The sequence below is a fragment of the Pogona vitticeps genome, chromosome 2, assembly GCF_051106095.1.
Source record: "Pogona vitticeps strain Pit_001003342236 chromosome 2, PviZW2.1, whole genome shotgun sequence".
Lineage (NCBI taxonomy): Eukaryota > Metazoa > Chordata > Lepidosauria > Squamata > Agamidae > Pogona > Pogona vitticeps.
Window position 1 is genome coordinate 246,116,873 of NC_135784.1, and position 20,382 is coordinate 246,137,254.

General features: G+C 41.9%; 1 protein-coding gene across 8 annotated transcripts in view; it reads right to left on the bottom strand.

Annotated features, from left to right (window-relative positions):
* SEMA4D (semaphorin 4D) overlaps positions 1–20,382 on the bottom strand; it is a 152,445-nt gene that overhangs the window by 65,887 nt on the left and 66,176 nt on the right. For all 8 annotated transcript variants that reach the window (XM_078386204.1, XM_072992376.2, XM_078386199.1 and 5 more), the window contains one exon: positions 5,051–5,148. The gene's annotated coding sequence lies outside the window, so the exon portion shown is untranslated. The remainder of the gene's footprint in view (positions 1–5,050; positions 5,149–20,382) is intronic.

Below are 20,382 nucleotides of genomic sequence, written 5' to 3' on the forward strand. Positions count from 1 at the left end.
TGGTGGCTTGGCACAGTTGCAGCAAATAAGGGTTGAGAGCAGGCAGTGAGGATAAGACACAGTATCCAGCAGAATGCCTAGTGGTAAGTGAGTGAGTGTATCCTTGGGAAGAGGTCCTACAGGCAATAAATACCAGCAGCTTGGAAAATAACTTTTTTGGCCTAAATTGGCTGGAGGATTCTGGGGAATGTAGTCCAAACAGTAACTTTCCCAAACTCTGCCAGCACAAACTAAACCCTCGGGTGACCCTATTGATCAGGTAAGCAATATTAAAAGAGAAGTACTTTACTATTTTGCTCTAAAGGTTGGTACTGACTCAGAAAAACAGTTGCCTCTAGAACCATCCACACACTCTATTCCTAACATTCCAGTACAAAAAGCAGTAAACTAATCTGAGATTATCTAGTAGTAATATAGCCAGCTGTAGGATGGTGGACAAGCAGCTAGTGTGATTCAGTTGGCTAAACAAAACTAGCCATTCAAGGAAACAAACCCTTGGCTTCTTTGCCTTCCTAAGAGTTAGCTGAGTGTTTCTACCATCATCCTTTGAGCAGCAGGATTCCTAGGAGCTACTGGGGCAGGGGAGGAAGCCTGAGAATAGCCCAGAGAAAACAAAATGTACTTCTGTATCTATTTATACTGTTGAAGGTCTTGCAATAAGGCCCTCAGCATTCTTCAGGAGATGTCTGTCAAAATGGGTTAAAGGGCTTAAAATTAAGCATCTCACCCTGACAGACATTCGTTGCCAAGAAATATTCTTCCACTCATTCATTACTGTGCAAGTATTATAGCCTTTTCAGATAAGTGATTACAGCAGGCCATTTCACCAAATAAATCTCTACCATTGTAATTGTTTAATTATATGGTTGTCAAAGCCACGAATTGTTTCTTTGAGGAGTACAAAGTTCAACACACACAGACAGACAAGCTTCCATGATTTTCAGCTGAACAGTTTCTGTTGGCAGAAAGTGAAGTAGTATTTTCATCTGTCACATGAAATTACTGATAATCAGTTAAGTTCTTTCCCCATTCCCTCCTTTATCTCTTTTCTTTCAGACACAGTCCACTAGTCAATTTGACCACATGACACAAAGCTGCTTAAATGAGCAAGCAAAAAAATATAAAGGCCCAGATGCAGTTGGGGAGGGGCAGTTATGTGTACCCCCTTCACGGATTGCTGCGTTGTCGTAGTGAAGGGGCTTGAGTAATTCAGAGAAGCTATGGGCTATGCCATGCAGGGACCCCCAAGACGGACAGGTCATGGTGGAAAGTTCTGACTAAACGTGATCCACCTGGAGCAGGAACTGGCAAGCCATTCCAGTATCTTTGCCAAAAAAGCCCCATGAACAGAAACAAAAGGCTAAAAGATATGATGCTGGAAGATGAGCCCCTCGGGTTAGAAGGCGTCCAACATGTTACTGAGGAAGAACGGAGGACAAGTACAAGTAGCTCCAGAGGTAATGAAGTGGTTGAGCGAAAGCCAAAAGGATGCTCAGCTGCAGGCGTGCCTGGAAGTGAAAGGAAAATCCAATGTTGCAAAGAAAAATACTGCATAGGAACCTGGAATGTAAGATCTATGAACCTTGGTAAGCTGGATGTAGTCAAACAGGAGATGGCAAGAATAAACATTGACATCCTGGGTGTCAATGAACTAAAATGGACGGGAATGGGCAAATTCAGTTCAGACGATTATCATATCTACTATTGTGGGCAAGAATCCCATAGAAGAAATGGAGTAGCCATCATAGTCAACAAAAGAGTAGGGAAAACTGTACTGGGATACAATCTCAAAAATGATAGAATGGTTTCAATACGAATCCAAGTCAGACCTTTCAACATCACAATAATCCAAGTTTATGCACCAACCACCGATGCTGAAGAGGCTGAAATTGACCAATTCTATTAAGATTTACAACACCTTCTAAAACTGACACCAAAGAAAGATGTTCTTGTCATTACAGGGGATTGAAATGTTGAAGTAGGGAGTCAAGAGATAAAAGGAACAAAAGGTAAGTTTGGCCTTGGAGTTCAAAACGAAGCAGGGCAAAGGCTAATAGAGTTTTGTCAAGAGAACAAGCTGATCATCACAAACACTCTTTTCCAACAACACAAGAGGTGACTCTACACATGGACATCACCAGATGAGCAATACCGAAATCAAATTGAGTATATTCTCTGCAGCCAAAGATGAAGAAGCTCTATACAGTCAGCAAAAATAAGACCTGGAGCTGATTGTGGCTCTGATCATCAGCTTCTTAGACCAAAACTCAAGCTTAAACTGAAGAAGTAGGAAAACCACTGGGCTAGTCAGGTATAATCTAAACCAAATCCCTTATGAATACACAGTGGAAGTGAAGAACAGATTTAAGGAACTCGATTTGGTGGACAGAGTGCCTGAAGAACTATGGATGGAGGCTCAAAACATTGTAAAGGAGGCAGCAACAAAAACCATCCCAAAGAAAAGGAAATGCAAAAAAGCAAAGTGGCTGTCCAACGAGGCCTTACAAATAGCAGAGAAGAGAAGGGAAACAAAATGTAAGGGAGATAGGGAAAGTTACAGAAAACGGAATGCAGACTTCCAAAGAATAGCAAGGAGAGACAAAAAGGGCTTCTTAAATGAATAGTGCAAAGAAACAGAAGAAAATAATAGAAAGGGAAAAACCAGAGATCTGTTCAAAAATTGGAGCTATTAAAGGAAAATTTTGTGCAAAGATGGACATGATAAAGGACAAAAATGGGAGGGACCTAACAGAAGCAGAAGACATCAAGAAGAGGTGGCAAGAATACACAGAGGAATTATACCAGAAAGATTTGGACATCCCAGACAACCCAGATAGTGTGGTTGCTGACCTTGAGCCAGACATCCTGGAGAGTGAAGTCAAGTGGGCCTTAGAAAGCATGGCTAACAACAAGGCCAGTGGAGGTGATGGCATTCCAGTCGAACTATTTAAAATCTTAAAATATGACGCTGTTAAGGTGCTGCACTCAATATGCCAGCAAGTTTGGAAAACTCAGCAGTGGCCAGAGGATTGGAAAAGATCAGTCTACATCCCAATCCCAAAGAAGGGCAGTGCCAAAAAATGCTCCAACTACTGTACAACTGCACTCATTTCACATGCTAGCAAGGTTATGCTCAAAATCCTACAAGGTAGGCTTCAGCAGTATGTGGACCGAGAACTCCCAGAAGTACAAGCTGGATTTCAAAGGGGCAAAGGAACTAGAGACCAAATTGCTAACAAGCGCTGGATTATGGAGAAAGCCAGAGAGTTCCAGAAAAACATCTACTTCTGCTTCATTGACTACGCAAAAGCCTCTGACTGTGTCGACCACAACAAACTATAGTCTTTAAAGAAATGGGAGTGCCTGACCACTTTATCTATCTCTTGATAAACCTATATGTGGGACAGGAAGCAACAGTTAGAACTGGATATGGAACAACTGATGGAACAACAATTGGGAAAGGAGTATGACAAGGCCATATACTGTCCCCCTGTTTATTTAACATATATGCAGAATACATGTCAAAGGCTGGACTGGAGGAATCCCAAGCTATAATTGAGAGTGCCAGAAGAAATATCAACAACCTCTGATATGCAGATAATACCACTCTGATGGCAGAATGTGAGGAGGAATTGAAGAACCTCATAATGAGGGTGAAAGAGAAGAGTGCAAAAAATGGTTTGAAGATCAACATAAAAAACTAAGATCATAGCCACTGGTCCCATCACCTCCTGAGAAATCGAAGGGGAAGATATGGAGGCAGTGACAGATTTTACTTTCTTGGGCTCCATAATCACTGCAGATGGAGACAGCAGCCACGAAATTAAAAGATGCCTGCTTCTTGGGAGGAAAGTGATGACAAGCCTAGACAGCATCTTAAAAAGCAGAGATCTCACCTTGCCGACAAAGGTCCGCATAGTCAAAGATATGGTTTTTCCAGTAGTGATGTATGGAAGTGAGAGCTGAACCATGAAGAAGGCTGACCACCAAAGAATTGATGCTTTTGAATTGTGGTGCTGGCGGAGGCTCTTGAGAGTCCCCTGGTTGCAAGGAGATCAAACCTATCCATTCTAAAGGAAATCAGCCCCGAGTGCTCACTGGAAGGACAGATCCTGAAGTTGAGGCTCCAATACTTTGACCACCCTGATGCTGGAAGGTGTGAAGGCAAGAGGAGAAAGGGACGACAGAGGACGAGATGGTTGGACAGTGTCATTGAAGCTACCAACATGACCCAACTCCGCGAGGCAGTGGAAAACAGGAGGGCCTGGCGTGCTCTGGTCCGTGAGGTCATGAAGAGTTAGACACGACTTAACGACTAAACAACAAGTTATGTGTACAGATATATATACATGCTCACCCCGGGTAGGCAAGTTGGGGAGGACTTAGGGCCAATTCTGTGTGCTCCTCCTGTAGCATAGCATTAAAAAACCATGTCATAGTGGATACCTTGAAACCATGCCCATACTGGGACAATAAAACCAACAATAAAAAGATATGTCAATTGCATTATCATATGAGGATGCATATGCGAATGAATTATGTATTTTTCGCTCCATAAGACGCACCTTTCCATAAGATGCACCAATTTTTAGGAGAAGAAAACAGGAAAATATAATCTGTTTTCTTCGCTCCATAAGACGCACAGACTTTCCACCCCCCTGTTTTGTGGGAAAAAAGTGCGTCTTATGGTGCGAAAAATACGGTACCTACTCTGTGAAAAAAAACGGGGTGGGAAGACTTGTAAGAACTTCACCCCCATTTGCAATGCAATGTTGAAATGAGATGAAACACACACACACACACACACACACACACACACACACACACACACACACACACACACACACACACACACGGTGGAGACCCATCAAGAATAGTGGCCTATTACTTCCAATTAGAAACTCCACTATATTTTTTCAAATAAAAATGCCCACCAGTATTTTTCTGATAATCAGATAATTCATTACTTCTTTGACAAATCTAAGTGTGATATAAATGAATGCAAGAAGGAAAGATAGGTGAATTTTAAAAATATGATACACAACAATACCTTGTCACCCTCTGCAGCTTTTCAACTACTCCAGGTACCTCTGCATTCTGTGTGATACAGTAATGAAGTTCAACAAGGTAGCCCAGAGATCTTCAGTGCTATTAATGAAACACAAATAAAAGGACATGTCATTTACACTGGGATTACTTTTGTTACCATGCTGGGTTAGTCTGTAACAGGGGGAGAGGCACTTTTTTATCATTTCATTTCAAAATACAGACAATCCTTTTTCACTTTTTATAATAGAGGTTTCAGATACAGATTACACCCACTGAATCAATGGACTCTTTGTAAATCTCCATTTAGGTAAGTTCCCCTGATTCAGTGGGTCTACCCTAGAGGAGACAACCGGATTTAGGCTGAAATCCATGAGCTGTGTTCAGCCTAGATAGAAGAAAAGATTAAAAAGACATACAAAACAGGCATCTTCAAATTAAACCTATGTCATATGGACGAAAGAGTAAGCCTGGTGTCTGCTGCTCCAAAGGACAGGACTCAAACCAATAAATTAAATTGTGATAAGGGAGCCTCCAATTAGGAAGAACTTTGTCTTGATAGCAAAGAGTCATCCAATGTTGGAAAGGGCTATTTCTAAAGCGGGGAACTATACTGTAATTTGCTGCAGATCTCTCAAGGATGTTTTAGCTTAATTGGCAGGATGTTGCTAGATTACTGTGAGATCTCTTCTAACTCTACAGTTCTATGATTTGATGAATGGCCCTTCCCCCGGTGAAGTCTCCGTGCAGGCACAGTGGCAGTTAGTTCAGGACTGTGATGATCCATAATCTCTTTTCAAAACAGAGTCCAAGTGTCCCCCCAGAAAACACAAGTCAAATAACTTCTGTACAGATATTACACACATTTCTACAAACAGCCAGTAATTGTGACTAGAGATGGGGCTATTCGTATGCGAATATCCCAGCACAGCTAGACTTAATGAAGGTGTCCCACGTGTCTTCCAATTGCTCCTGGAGTGCTGTTCCCTTCTCGCTCGGCTAGCCACTCCAAGCAGGGGGAGGGAGGATGAGTCTTCCTGCACGGCTGCTGAGTGGCCAGCTGAGCGGGAAGACAGCAGTGCTCCAGAAGTGACTGGAAGGATGAGTGGGGCCACAACTACTGCCAGATGTGTGTGGGGATGGTCCAGACCCAGGGGTGGACCCTCGTTAGTTGTGTAGTGATATTTGTATTTGTATACGAATGCCTTCATCTCTAATTGTGACCTCTTGCTCTTGATGCATTGAAGATGATTTTTTTGCTATAATATAATGCAAAAACACCACACGCCCAGGGAAGCGGGGACACTATCAGATTGTTCTTTAAGTCCAGAACAACACCCAAAGATCTGACCGTCTATAACTGGGACATGCAATCTTTGCATAATGTTCAATGGCCATGAAGAAAGAGATGAGCAAAGCAGAAATTTCCTGACTGCATCAAGAGAAAATCTGTAATCAATAAAGCCATTGATGCCACCATCTCAAATTCATTTCAGTGAGATTAGTCACCAGTCAATTGTGCCCCCTGCCTCCCTTATGCCTTCTAACCAAAACATTAGTTGGGAAGAACTGAAATCTCAGCTGCTGCTGCTGCAATAATTTAATGCTGGAAAAACCATTTAAAGAGGAGGATGTTTTCACTGCCAGCTGCTTTGAGGCTCAGCAATTGTTTAATTTACAATTTTGTCTACAGCTAATGTTCCTCAGCCAAGGTGGCTTTGAAAGCAGACTCATTTTTTTAAAGACATCAAAGCACATTACAGCTTTTAGACAGGTAACAGAGCTTTAAAAATAATCACAGCATTATGAGTCTTGTAGCTTTCTGCATATTCTGAAACAGTATCAGGTTGCATTAATTTGCAATAGGATTGATTGCAAATGATATGAAACAGCTGTTGCCCAGAGGACTGAACTCTGCAGAGTGGTACAGAACTCAAGTCAAGAACAAACAAAAAATATTGCGAAGCAGACTACTAAATCAGGCTGAGCCAAAATTTTCAGAAGGAAAATGTATTTGCTAGGATGCTTTCTTTGCTCTGGTTATTATTCCTACCCAGAGGGATGGAATGCAGAAATAAGGAATTTCCCTTTAAATGATGAACAAATAATATGTACACATGCAAGCACTAGTCCACCATTCTCTTCTGTAGTGAGGTACTTCTTCCTACCTCTGTCAAAATCACTGTAATAAAATGTGAAGAAGGATTAAGAATCAAGGCAACAAGTATCATAACATACATTCTGCAGCTCTTCCTAATGGTTCTGTCATTTAACAGCCATCTTGCTCTACACACACGACCACATTCTTAAAATTTCACATTAATTAGGACAAATAGGTTTCTTGTGCTAGTTCAATTCTCAAGACAATAATCACAATTCTGTCACAACTGTACAAATGAACTGAAAAGGTTGGAGATGGGGGAGGCCTTGTCCTTTTCTATAGCAGATATGCATGCATTGCCTCCTATGGGCTCTTTCATGACAACAAGCAAACACTTTTCACTCCATGCAGAATGCAGTGGGTCATAACAACAGAGCTTATGTGATTTGGTTATTTGCAGTGCAGCTACCAGAATCACACAACCAGTATGGCAAGCAGTCCTGGGAGATTCTGATAATTATAGTCTAAAAATGGTTTTTCCCCCCCAACTCTAATGCAACGGCCAATTACAATTCCTTTTCAGTTGTACTTGTTTGTCAGGTGTACACACCACACATTTATTTGAAAATGTAAATGTCTGGAGAATCTCTTATATTTTTCTGTTACTCTTTGGAAACCTCTGCTTCCAAACAAAATGAGTGACAAAGCTTCCCTTAAAATGCAATGTTAAATCTGTAAACTATTACTGACTTATATAGCCTGTGTCCTTAGGAATGATATTCTTGCTTAGAAGTGCCATTGAAAAGAAACATTGTTTTAAACTTTGTTGGTGTTGTTGATAAATCATAAGCGAAGAAATCAAATTGGTTACCGTATGTTGCAGCACAACTTTTAAAAAGCCTTGCAATATGCCTATTATTGATCACCATGGAATTTTCTGAAAACTTGCCTGCTAACTTCTGAAAAATTCACCTTACCCAGCAAAGTGGAAGCAGGCCACCATTCTGGGTTGGGGAGGTGAACGTCCAACAAAGAAACTATCATGAGCAGCAAGGTTAAATTGCCCTCTTGGCATGATGCTGTATGTCTGAATGTTGTAAACATTCAAGATAATTTGTAAGTGAAAAAAAATCTCCTGCCACTTGCCCTCGGGCGAACAATGCCTCCCACTCAAACAGATACGGTCTCGTATCAAGATGTGCCTGGCCAGCAGCTGCTCTTAATTGTACAGTATACATAATCATGGAGTTGGGAAACTTTGGAAATTGCACAAGTCTCACATTCCAGGCTTTAAGCATTCTACAGCTAATTAAAGAGAAAACCACTGCAGAGGAGCCAGCAGACTCCCACAGACTTGTATCTGCTCTGGATGTTCATCCAAATCCTCCCTCTTTGATAAAGCAGAGCATGCTTATTGCACTTTATTTCAAAAGTTAAACCTCTCCAACTTGACCCTACCTATTTTAAGGCACTCCATGTTAAACCAGTATTTTGCCACAATTAATGCAATCCCTCTATCACCCACTCCCCAATCTGGGTTTACCACCATTTTGTGTTTCTTAGTATTATCAAGGTAATATATACCTGCACTAAACAGAACCCAAACACAACTTACAGGTGCTTCTAAGATGCAAGAAAGAGTAGCAAAGCTATTCCTGTCCATTTCCTCTGGATGGGATGTCTCAAATGTTCATTTTAAAAAGTCATTGGCAGGAATACTACACAGAAGTTATGTGTCTATGGCAGCAGTTGTTTCTCCAAGACTTAAGCCCATAAATTTAGAAAACTGTTCTCAGTGCAATTGAGTGGAGGAGGATTTATTCTGTTGCTTAACATAAGAGCTGGCCATGCAATGCTGAATATCACCCACTGGTTTCCTTCCTGCCAAGAAAAATCGAAACTGGAGAAATAAATTGCCATTCACAGCTTGCCAGTAACTTTGACACAGTTACACACATTACCACATTGGGAATTGAATCTCAGGCCATCAACAGTGCACATTTCAAATAAAATCCAAATAAAATTCTTCTTTTATCTCATTTTAAAGGGTAACTGCTTGGAGAGTGTATATTTGAGAAGGTAATCCACCCCACTGAGGCTTTATTAAAGGGCAAACTGTGAGACAGAAATACAAAACTGAGAAATAACCTCTAGAACCTTCAGGCCGCCTGTTTGCATCCCACACAATGATCCACTGAAGGAAACACAGACCAATTACACTACCAGTATCAACAAGGCAGTCCATATGAAACCCATATTCCCCAGGTGGTTCGGGGCTGAATTCATGAGTGCAGTCAACATTGCAAAGCTGAGGCTTCAAGAGGGAAGCCATCCTATCCTAGACATCCTATTCCCTGACCAAACAGGTCAGAGACCTTTCTCCCCCCCCCCCTTCAACAATGCTTCCATTTGTCTGACCTAGTCTAGTCCACTACCTCCAGCAGAAACAAACTTCCTTGTAGGCTGGGCAGCAATGAAGACAGGTACTGTAATCTAACTGTTAACAATGGGGGGGGGGCATATGGCCCTCTTGGGGACCTTGACACATTTGAAGGGGGGGCACAGACCAGAAACAATTCTTCTCACATCACCTTATTAGGTTGGTTATGTGATTTATACAATCCTGATTCAGCCTATATTTCTTTCAAATTTTGTTTATGACCGTGGCCAAAATAAAGGTTGCGAATGGCTGCTGCCATCAAGAACCTATGGAAGCCCCCAAGTTTCTTACCCTGACAATAAATAATCTGCAAAATTTATTAAAGTGAGTTGCTTAAACAAGAAGTAGCTCACTAAGCTACAGTTCATCAGGTGAAACCCATCTCCTTTTTCAGAAGCAATGATTTTTAAAGTCCAGATGCACAAAACTGACATGGCATTCTGCAAAGAATACCATCATCTTTTGCAGATCTACTTTCTCACACATATATGCACACAGTCACATGATCACTCTGCATATTAGCATTTAAAAAGAAAAACAAACTACTAATTATTTTGGAAACTCTGGTGGCACCAACAGGGATTGGTGGGGCTGGAGCCCATTTGAATTTGAATGACTGGAAGCCTGGAACAACTTAAATAGACTAGCATAATAGCAATCTTCAAAGGAAACTTGAGTTTTCTTGAGGTTGTTTTTACATAAATTGAAACAAAGCTCTAAATTCATTATGAAGGCAGGAATCATTACACCTTTATTGTGTGATGTTCAAAGAGTCCAAATACATTCAAGTAAATGAAATTCCAAGAGGCAATTAATGTATTTATAAATTTTTCCCTCAGTTTTTTAGCTTCCTGTTTTTGCCTATTTATTAGGAAAGAGAGAGAAATATATCCAACTACCAAACATTTGAGTGCTAGCATGGCTTGTTAATTTCAAACTGCTGCCAAAATAAAAGCTCTGCAAAAAATAGGAATTTAGGAAAGAAGCACAATGTTCACACACACTACCCAACAGGAAAGGTTAGTAGATTTCACTTCTCTACCTTGAGCTGCATGTTATTCCCATCCTGTCTGTTGCCTACACTCAGCAGGTTTCCTGGGATTTGAAGTTAAACATAAGTCTGTGTGCTCTGGGAGGGAGGGATGCAGATTCCTCATCCCAGAGTCACTTCCTGGAGTCTAATGTCTAAATTTCTTATAGAATGTGCACAGGTTTTCATGAAAGTGGAACATGTCAGCATCTTCTCAATATTCTTCATGAAATGAAGCCAACTCATAGTTAGTTCATTAGTTATGTGCCGTCAAGTTGGAACCAACATACAGTATAGTGACCCTAATAGGGCTTTCAGCTAATTGGATAGCTCTGTGAGTTAGGTATTTGGCTGCAGAGCCAGAGGTTGGGAGTTTAGTTCCCCGCCGTGCATCCCAGAAGAGCCAGGTTGTGCGACCTTGGGCAAGCTGCACAGTCCCAGAATGTCCCACGAAGAAGGGAACAGTAAACCACTTCTGAATACTCTGAAGAGGGTCGCCACAAGTCAGAGTTGATTTGATGGCACACAATTATTATTAATAAGGCTTTGAAACTGAGATATTTAAAGAGTTCCACTGCCCCAGTTAATTTCCACGACCAAGTGGAGATTCAAACGCTGGTCTCCAGAGTCCTAGTCCATCATTCTGTCCAGTACAACACACTAGGTATTCACCTCACAGAGTGCAAGCCTACAATTCTCCCATACACTGAAAGTGGATATTATCCAGTGTTGTCATATCCCATGGTTTACTGGGCCAAGAGCTTAAAAGCCCTAATTCATTACTAGCAGAATGAATGGGGCCAATGACAGGCAGGGTGCATCATCAGTAGTGATGGACTAGGACTCATGAAAATGGGTTCAAAGTCCCACTCAGCTATCAAAACTCACTGAGGAGTGGCACTGGTAAATCCACTCATAATATCTCCTGTACCAGTGGAGCCAAACCTTTTTCGGCTTGAGTGCCCAAAATGAGGGGGTGGGGAAGAAACCAGTGGCTGCCTGGAAGACCAGAACCAGAACAGGAAGTAACAATTTCAGGGGGAATCATGGGGATGGACAGGAAGTTAAAGGACCCAGAACAGGAAGAGAAAGGGGGAATCCCAGCTGCAGCCACTTCAAAAGGTTTGCTGTGTGCCAGAAGAAAGGGCTTCGCGTGCCAGCTGTGGCACATCCTATTAGAATCACTGTAAGACTTGACAATATATAAGAGCTCATCAATACACGAATGCCACTGAGAATAAAGACCTATTCTGGTACCAAATTCACTACAGTACGACTAGACCATTGTTCCCAAAGTAAGCAATAACATAACATTTCCACACCAGGTGGGTAAAGAACCCAGGTTCTGCTCCACTATTAGAACTGTTAATGAGGAATGAAACACATACAGTGGTACCTCGACTTACGAACTTAAATTGGTTCCGGAACTCTGCTCGTAACTCGAAATGGTCGTTAAGTCAAAGCACCATTTCTCATAGGAATGCACTGAAATGCAATTAATCTGTTGTGACTGAAGGAAAAATTCACCAAAAAACCCACAAACACTGCAAGACCTATCGGAAACGCAATTAATCCATTCCAGCCAAAAAAGGGGGGGGGGAACAAACAAACTGTGCAAGACCCTTCGGAAATGCAAAAAAAAAAAAAAAAAAAGCAAAACAGAAAGCAAACAAACCATGCAAGACCCCTCGGAAATGGGAAAAAAGCAAAGCAGAAAGCAAAAAGCAAACAAGCAGTGCAAAACCTTTTGGAAATGCAAAAAAAGCAAAGCAGAAAGCAAACAAACCCTGCAAGACCCATTGGAAATGGGAAAAAACAAACAAACAAGCCTTGCAAGACCCATCGGAAATGGGGGGAACACACACACACACACACACACACACACACACACACACACACACACAAAACAAACCCTGCAAGACCCATCACAGAATAGAAACATAATCCCACCACCCAGCCCAAAATCACGCTGCAAAACCCACCCAGAACAGTTTTTAAAAAGTAGAAAGCAGCACCTTACCTGGCAGTCTGAAGCCTCCCCCAAATGCACACTCTCTAACTGCTGGGGTGAAAGAGCTACAAAGAAGCAGCCTCTTCGCCATGAAAGGTTAGCAATTTGAATTCCCGCCTTTTTTCCCTGCCCTTTTCTGTTCATAAGCGGAAGCTCCAGTCGCAAGTAGAAGCAAAATTTTGCAGCCGGAGCAGATTGTAACTTGAAACTGTTGTATGTCGGGATGCTCATAAACTGAGGCACCACTGTATTTACAACAGATTCAACATGTTTAATGCAACATTTTTTATGGAAGCTGAAACATTCTGAAGTCCAGGGAGGACAATTTCACAGATACAAGAACAAATTTTGCACGAATTTAAAATTATACTATAGCTTGCAGCTGAGACTCTTAAATTATATTAAAAATGTTAGCTACTAGTGAACAAAATGTTCTAAAAACAGTACCCATGCAACTTTTCTGTGACTGTACTTAACCAGTGAAAGTATTTTAAGAATATACTATATGTAAAATGAAATGACTGTGTGAGAATGAAAAGGTGAAACCACCAGTCCCACATTTTGGTATGCTATGAGTAAATTGTTTCTCGTTAACTAATCATGCATTTCTAGACTTTGTGTTTAGTCGTTTAGTCGTGTCCGACTCTTCGTGACCCCATGGACCAGAGCACGCCAGGCCCTCCTGTCTTCTACTGCCTCCCGGAGTTGTGTCAGGTTCATGTTGGTTGCTTCGCAGACACTGTCCAGCCATCTCATCCTTGGTCGTCCCCTTCTCCTCTTGCCATCACACCTTCCTAACATCAAGGTTTTTTCCAAGGACTCTTTTCTTCTCATGAGATGGCCAAAGTACTGGAGCCTCAGCTTCAGGATCTGTCCTTCAAGTGAGCATTCAGGGTTGATTTCCTTTAGAACTGATAGGTTTGTTCTCCTTGCAGTCCAGGGGATTCTCAAGAGCCTCCTCCAGCACCACAATTCAAAGGCATCAATTCTTCGGCGGTCTGCTTTCTTTATGGTCCAGATTTCTAGACTTTAGGTTTTGGTTAACGGGTATTTTTAAAGTAAACATAATAATGCAAATAACTTCCAATCATTTTGCAAAGTACTGGTTGCAAAGAACTGGTTGTCACCCATCTAAGGTCCCCATGGTGTAGTTGAACAACTGTTTTCTCATGGAATATTAAACAGTTTAACTGTAAAGAAAAACCACACCACCAAAATACTAACTCTGCACCTGACTTGGTGGAAGTGAGAAGCCAGTCCAGTGTAACCCTTCCGTGAAGCATAGAGGCATATTGGGATATTTGTATATAACCGCTGGGGAGGAAGGATTATTCTCTTTCCTACAGTCTCTTCTTCAGGTTTTTTTAACATATTAAATTTCTGGGTTGGATTCAGGCTTAATCTTGCTTAAAGGAGACCGAGTTTAACTTGTAAGTCCAAAATCTGTTTTCTAGTCCCAACTAAAGTAGACCAACTGAATCAATAGGATTCACAAAAGTGCTGACAATAATATTGAGCAACTGATTCAACAAGTCTGCTGTTGTTCGAACCAACCACTAGATTTAGATTTCAATGCCACCTTATATAAAGGTAATAAAATGGATAAACTGCACTGCAGACAAGAATGTTTTCCATTCCAAAATTTTTTGAGCCATCCATCCATCAAGGAGTAATACTACTTATCAAGAGCATTCTTTTTGATATTAAAAAGTGCACATGGCACAGTCACAGTCATAAAGAGTAAACAAAGCTAATTCTGAAGCTCTCTCTACTTATTTGGCTAGCCTCCCCTCCCATTCCGGAAAAATACACAGAATTCCTTTTATGAATGGCAAAACCAGTAAGCAGGAAGAAAAACTCAAAGGAAAGATGCCCTGGGGATATTTCGTTCTCTCTGAAAACAAATAATAATAAAAGAAAAAAGAACACTACTCAATAGGCTAGAAGAGAACTTTCTGGAAACAATGGAAATCTGCCTTTCTAATAACTGTGAAGAACAGGAAGACACGTTACATAACAATCAAATTTAATGATACCAATGAATGCAGAAGGAACAATTTCCTTGGGCTAAATTCTTTTATGAACATTAGTTCAGCTGCATTGGTTACTCTCAGCCTATCAGCACTTGACAGCAAACTGGACAACTTGTGCTTTCAAAGAAGGCCATGATCAAGAAACAGGATGAGACAGGATTTGGGAAAGTTACTCTTTTGGATTACAATTCCCAGAATCCCACAACCAAGGCTGGAGGATTCTGCAAACTGTAGAACAAAGCCAGGAACTTGCTTGGGCGTTATCTTTTTGGAGGCACCTTACATCTCCTTGTGCAGTGGTTCACTCTTCCATCAGCTCACCACAGCTCTATCCCCACACAAGTCAAAAATTATTATTATTTATTATTATTTAAAAGGGCCACTGATTTGGGGGGATGGGAGGGAGCTAGAGGTTCCCAGCTGGCTTTGTTGATGATGGAACAGAAAGAAAGTGTTCTTGCTACCACTGGAATTTCTATTCTCTGGCCCAGCACTCTTTGTACTCATTGAAAACTAAGTCCAGTTTTCTGCTGCATCAGAATTATACAGGATTCTACCCCCCCCCAAAAAAAGTAACTTTTCCTAGTTCTAGATACCTTTGCCTTTTCACAGCACTTCCCCAAGCACGTCCCCAACCCTCGATCCATGGCCTGAGCCGGACCGGGCTGCGGAGAGAGACCTCCGCATCCACCCCACTCCTCACCCTGCAGAGCCTGTTTGTACCTGTGTGCAAGCGCGCCTGGACAAACGCTGTGCCACCCTTTGCGCATGAGCACGAGGGAGAGCGCCCACATGAGCACTGAGCCACCCATTGCACATGTGCATGAGCAAGCAAGCACCCGTGCAAGAGCACACACACTCCTTTGCGCATGAGCGCAGGGGGGTGCCTCGCCTTCCCCAGCCACTCTACGGGGCTAAAGAGGTTGGGGACTGCTGCTAGTCAACCAAATCAGCAACTAACTAGCTGGCATATGTTGGCATAAACTCTCTACATGCGTCACTGTGAATGGATGCAAGACGAGTATTCCAGGAAAAGAATATGGGTCATTATGAGAGGAACCAGACTCAGAAACATGTAGTATTAGTATACAATACAACAATTTGGTGAGGTCAAACAGATGACAACTCACCTAAGATGCAACACAAAAAGGTTTATTGTCAAATGTGGTAACTAAACTGCCAGACAAGATATGACTGTATTTCCTAATAAGGTCTTAGAACAGGGAAGCAATTAGCAGAAGCTAATGATTACCTTCAACACTGTGAGACTGGGAACACCCTCAGAGGTGGTCAAAAGGGTGTACCGTCCATCTCTTTAAGAGGGAACAACGAGGGACAACTGACAGACCTAATGGAAGATTTACAGGAACTTAATTCAGAGACAGAAGCAAGAAAGGGCGCTATTTTGAACGGAAAAGAGGAGCAAGAGGAAACAAGAAAGGAGGATGAGGGGCAGTTGGTAGATTTAGGGGAAGGAGAAGCATGTTGGATGGAGAAGGTGGAGGAAAAAGAGGATCTGATAGCATAAAGATGAGGATTCTGAGTGTATGTTTTCCCTTTGTCATGATTTTTAGTTAAATGGAGGCTCTAACTATCATGAAAATATGTTTCAGTTTGCCATAAGAGTCAGATTCCTCCCCAAGTGAGTTATAGTCTAAATAATTATGAAAGCAAGTTTTATTAGAATGAATCAGAATAATGATCTCTGACAGAAGTTGGGGAGTAGGGTCAGAACATGGGAATTTGTGATTTTAGCATTAGATAATGAACACTGAACATTAAACCTTCTCAGAGAAGAAATTTTGAAATAAGTGTATACTGCCATGGTTTATAAATGCATTTTCCATCAGTTCAATTAAGCAGAAAAATAAACCACAACACTTTTAGAAATAACTATTTGTTTCTTCACACAAAGCTTTCTGCTGGTATTACATGCAAGTCACTTTGACCTTTTCGCTAATAACCAGGTATCAGAAATCTATGGCATTTTCGTACCATGCAACCTGCTTCTCCCTGCTGTTCATGAACCCAGGTGCAGATCTTTCAATACATGCACTTCAAATTTCATATCAACTAGTGTGAGAGCACGTCTGCATAGGGATTAATGGAAGCTCTGCCTAAGAACAATCTCACTGGCATTAAGGGAGTTTAACTCCTGCCAAGCTTAAAATGAGCTCTCCACCACCCACCCATGCTAAATGAATTACAGAGGAAAAAAACCGTTATTACAAGCTGATGATTAACTATGAAAAAGAACCACATGTGAGAAAAAAAGATAAAAGGGATTTCCATGTTGCAGATTGCAACGTAACTGTTAAGAGCCATATCTGTAAATGTAGGTTTCAGCTATTACTGTGATGTGGAAAGTAAAAGAAAGAAACTAAAATGGGAACCGCTTGTAGATATAATGTAGATGGGTGGCAACAAACTGGAGCCAACGTTCTATCAAGAGGAACATGTATTAAACCTATTATTCTGCCTCACCCCAGTTTGTCCCCATAGCTCATGGGTGGGCAATTAATTTCTATAGGGGGGCACATGAAAAATCTGAACTGTGTTCGGGGACCGAACCAACTTTACTTAAAAATAAAATGAAACAGTGATGTTATGATTGTTTTTAAACTTGTTAATCTTCACAAATACTAAAGAGGTTTTTTTGCGTTATGTTAATGATAAGCAACTGATCAACTTTAGACAAAAAGCTATAAATGGTTCTGATGTTCAAAACTGTCTGCGCGCCAGACAGGAGCGGCTTACAGGCCATATGTGGTCCTCGGCCCACACTCTGCCCAGGTCTGCCATAGCTCTTCCCCACAGTTGTCTCACAGGAAAGCCAATGAATGTTTGGCGGCTCCAGCTTCCACATTGCAGCTATCTATTGCCTCATGCAGGTTTGCTTAAAAGCAAACCTGGAAGTTGCTCATTCAGTTTTACCATGTACACTGGCATTCCACATTACAAAGCTCTACTATGAACAGAACTAATTGACCTCACGGTAAGCCAGACCTACGCAATCCTATGACCCAATCAATCCGAATACAGACCACCAAATACATTCTGGCACCTAACAAACACCGGACCACTACCTCTCTTACATTCACAATACCGGTTATATATAAATGCAAAAATTATTTTGAATTTTTTCTGCCTTTTTCTGCATTGTTCTGCCCAAGCACAATGTTTCATGACACACTATTAAATATTAGATAAATGAAGTGCTATCCTTAGTTTGTATTGACATATCTATGTTTGAATTACACAACATTCTCCACCTTATTTATGGGAAGAGAGTCCAGAGGGGCCATTTTTCCAGATTTCTCCAGGGGAGGAACAATTCCTCAACAATTTCTCAGAGGTGAGGCTTTCCATTTAGCAGTGCTTGTGTCACAACTGTCCTGTCTTCTTCTCAAAGGATTTTTATTTTTGCACTGACACTGCAGATGTTAAAAAAAAAAAAAAAACAGCCACTGTGTTGGCAATGGTCTACACACAGTAAAAATGTTTTTCACTTCACCTACCCTCTGCTGAGCAGGGGAAGTGATTAATTTAGTAATATCTTGAAGTAGTTCACTTATTAAGCCACTTCACAATACTACTAAATTAGAAAGAGGAAGACGTGCTTTGGAAGACACACACTGGAACCAATTCACTTCAGAGCAATCCTAATTACAACAGAAAAGTAGAAGCTCCTTGAGGAGGGCGCGAAAGGTGCAGGACAGAATGCTCTGGGGACGGGCTGGTGCATTCTAGCACAGATGCCATCGGATCACCATCTCTAAAAGTGCAACAGCCCACCCCTGCAGCACTCCAAATAGTGGGGCTAAACAAGGCATGTAGTCAGCCTCCTAGTTTCTATTGGTGGTTCTTATAAAGTAGGTCCTTGTAGCAAGTTATGAGGGAAGGCAGTGTTACGTCCTACTCCAGGAAAAAGGTGAAACTAGTACTGTGCCAATTTTATCCTCCATTTTTCTGCCTCCATTTTTCTGTTCAGGCTATTTAAAATTTCTCTTGGTAATATTTCTGAGCTTACCATAACATAGGGCTTCCATTTGGGTTTTTTTTCCTTCTTATTGTTGCACATCTTGTTATCCTTCTGCAGCTTCCCTAGCCACTCACACTTCCTGATCTGAAAAAGCTTTATGGGCAAAATTACCTTACAATATCCTCCCCTGGGTTTTAACTGAAGTCCAGGTGGTGATCGTGGTCGGTTGTTACCAGCTGCCAGAGAGATGACTGTACAGCAAAAGATAATACATGCACACATACCTCTCAGCCATCTCATAAGTAAAGGTAAACATGGGAATTCCTTCAAATTTCCTTCTACTTTGAATTGCTATTTAAGAGAATTTGTATCAAACCAATTGAGAATGGGCAAAAGTCTTATGGGAATTATTTTCAACACATCACTATCCACAGCAGCAGTTGTTCTCTACTTCGGGAGAATACCAAATCACTGGGGCCTCCCCTTCCGCTCTTTTATGCCAATCCATATACCATATTTTACCTTGTATACGCCCCCCAATGTATAAGACGACCCCCTAATTTTGACCCTTGCCGGAGGCGGAGGAGCAGTTAATGGGCAACTGCTCCTCCACCTCCGTTTCTCCTGCTGCTGCTGCCTCCCCCGCCCAATCACCTCCTCCATTGAGACAGCTGGCGCTTACCTCCAACTCATGTCGCCGCCGCCTTGTCCTCTGCCCGAAGGAAGCACTGGAGGCAATGTGGAAGCAGCAGCAAGAGGTGCCTGAGCGTGTGTGAGTGCTCCTTTGCCTCTGCGTCCGCCTCATGCTGCTGCCGGAGGGGAGAAGGCGGCAAGGTGAGCTGAGGCGCTGGAGAAGGCAGTTGGGTGGTGGTGGCAGTAGCTAGAGGTGCCCGAGCGCATGCAAGTGCTCCTTTGCCTCCGCCTCCTGCTGCTGCAGGAGGGACAAGGTGGAGGGAACGAGGTGAGGACAACGTGAGCTGGAGGTGAGCCCCAGCAATGGCGTTGGAGGGTGGTGGCGGCAGCAGCAAGAGGCACCTGAGTGCGCGCAAGTGCTCCTTTGCCTCCACCTCCTTCCATGTATAAAATGACCCTCATTTTTTTTTCATCTATTTTAGGAAAAGTGTTATTTTATACATGGAAAAATACAGCATACAGTTGTCAACAGAGGACAAGCCATGCATGTTTTAGTCTCTAGTTCACAAAAGCTTACAATGCAGTGAAACCAGAAACCTTTAAGGCACCACAGGGGTTTTGTTTGTTTGCTTGCTTGCTCCAAGAGCACAACACCTTTTTTTCTCTGACAGTTACAAAACATATTGGATAAATACAGCAAACTCTAGTTCCAACCAGCTAGTGTGAAATTCTCCATTTCCCCCCATCTTGACTGGTCCAAATGGAATCCTACATTGCCTTGGCATGTACTGTTCACAGGCTTTTATTTTCAAGGAGCCTTATCTCAACAAGACAAAAGAGCTGTATTGCACTGCAGGAATTCCAATCTGAAGGGCCCCCTCTGGCTATACCAACTATACCAACCATGTACCATGGCTGGAAATGCACTTCTTGCTTGTTTTCTGAAGCCTCTTTGGGGCTGCAAAACAGGACATCATCAAAGACAAGTTGCAAAATCTAGGCGTGATGCTACCAATGGCATGCACACAGGATTTGCTAGATCTCCCCATCAACATTCCTGTTTAACAGAATACAGTATGGTAAAGGTTTGTGAGAAAGGGTTTATC